The sequence below is a fragment of the Corapipo altera genome, unplaced genomic scaffold (assembly GCF_003945725.1).
Source record: "Corapipo altera isolate COAL_440 unplaced genomic scaffold, ASM394572v1 96, whole genome shotgun sequence".
NCBI classification, from domain to species: domain Eukaryota; kingdom Metazoa; phylum Chordata; class Aves; order Passeriformes; family Pipridae; genus Corapipo; species Corapipo altera.
The window spans coordinates 965,839-967,741 of NW_020884962.1; the positions used below are offsets into that span (position 1 = coordinate 965,839).

A 1,903-nucleotide genomic window follows, 5' to 3' on the forward strand; every position below is an offset into this window, starting at 1 on the left:
CGGGGGCAGGGGGAGCGGGGCAGCCCCTCCCGGTGGTCCCGGTGCCAAGTGCAGGGTAAGGGGGAGCGGGGCAGCCCCGGTCGGTCCGCGGGGTTGAGGAGCGGGGCAGCCCCCCGGGGGTCCCGGTACCCAGCCGGGGCAGGGGGAGCGGGAAAGTCCCACTCGAGGATTCCGGTGTTCCCTCCGGGGGCAGAAAGAACGGGGTAGACCCTCGGGGGGCTCCGGTGCCCCGTGCCGGGGGCGCTGAGAGCAGGGCAGCCCCTCCGGGGGGTCGCGGTGCCGAGCGCGGGGGCAGGGGGGGATGCGCAGCCCCTCCGGGGGGTCGCGGTGCCCCGGGCGGGGCGGGGGGATGCGGCAGCCCCGGCTGTGCCCGCCCGCGGCCGCGGGCCCGGCGCGGTGTTGCAGTGCGGGACACTGCGGCGGCGGCCCCGGGGCTGCGGGACTCCGGTGCCCGGGCAGCGCAGCGCGGGGAGGGGGGGGGGGGGGGGGAAACCCCCCCCCCCGGGCGGGGGGGGCCCCCCCCGTCCGCCTCGTCCCGTCCGGTACCGGCACCGGTACCCGGGGGGGGGGTCCCGTCCCGGCGCCCCGCGCCCGCCCCGCAGCGAGCGGAGCCGCCGCAGCCCCGCACTCACCGTGTCCCCGGTGCCGGCGGCGGGAGGGGCCCGCCCGCAGCAGCGCGACGGTGCCGCCGGTGCCGCCGGTGCGGCTCCGCGCAGGGAGGGAAGGGGCGGCACCGGGAGCTCGGCCCGGCCCTGCCCCGGCTCTCCCGGCGCTGCGCAGGGCCGGCGGCTCGCCAAGGTCACCGGCCCGCCCGGCTTCCCCCCATCCCCGGGACCCCCCCGGTGCTGCCGGGACCCCCGAGGAACGCGCGGGGCACGGGGGGTTGTGTCGGGGAAATCCCCCGCCCCGGGCACGGCAAGGGCAGTGGGTGCCCACCGCCCACCCGTGTGCCCACCGCCCACCCGCGCGCCCCCAGCCCACCCTCACAGACCCTCTTACAACCCCCCCCACACCCGCGTGCCCACCGCACCCACCCGCGGGCACACACGGGGACCCCCCGGCCCCACCCCAAAGGGCCGCAGGGGAATGGTCATGGGGCTCTTCATCCCTGGGGGTGTCGGGGGGGGTCCCATCCCTGTTCTCCCACCGCTGGCACGGAGGGACATCCCCGGGCACGGCAGGGACACGGCTCCGGAACGACCCTTCGCTCCTTTATTTTGTAAACAGCGTTTTCCTGGCACTGCCCACCCCTTCCCCCCCGAGTCCTCCCGGCATGGCTGGGGTGGGACAGGGCACCCACGGCCCCCCCGGGACCCGCCGGGAGGGGAGACCCCACCAGAGAGACCCCCTGGGCACGGGCAGGGCTGTGGCTGCAGCCACAACGTCCCTATAGAGCATCCAGAGGTCCCCACAGCCTTTGGGGACACCAGGGGACCAGCAGAGCACCCCTGGGGACACCTCTGGCAGCCCCTCTGGGACATCTCTGGGTCCCACTGCTCTGTGGCTCTTCGAGCAGGACGGGGGGCACCGGGCAGAGCAGCCCCCAGGGTGGGCACAGCAATCCTCAGGACAGGGACAGCAGCCCCCAGGGTGGGCACAGCAGCCCCCAGAACAGGAACAGCAGCCCCCAGGGTGGGCAGAGCAGCCCTCAGGGTGGGGAGAGCAGCGCTCAGGGTGGGCACAGTAGCCCCAAGAGTGGGCACAGCAGCCCCCAGGACAGGGACAGCAGCGCCCAGGGTGGGCACAGCAGCCCCCAGGGTGGGCAGAGCAGTCCCCAAGATGGGGAGAGCAGCGCCCAGGGTGGGCACAGCAGCCCCCAAGGTGGGCAGAGCAGCCCCCAAGGTGGGCACAGCAGCCCCCAGAGTGGGCAGAGCAGCCCCCAAGGTGGGCACAGCAGCCCCCC

At 76.4% G+C, this 1,903-nt stretch overlaps 1 protein-coding gene across 1 annotated transcript in view; it reads right to left on the reverse strand.

The window, feature by feature from the left end:
* Nucleotides 1–1,762: 1,762 nt before the first annotated feature.
* TM6SF2 (transmembrane 6 superfamily member 2) overlaps nt 1,763–1,903 on the reverse strand; it is a 4,981-nt gene continuing 4,840 nt past the window's right edge. The window contains exon 11 of the transcript XR_003531081.1: nt 1,763–1,779. The gene's annotated coding sequence lies outside the window, so the exon portion shown is untranslated. The remainder of the gene's footprint in view (nt 1,780–1,903) is intronic.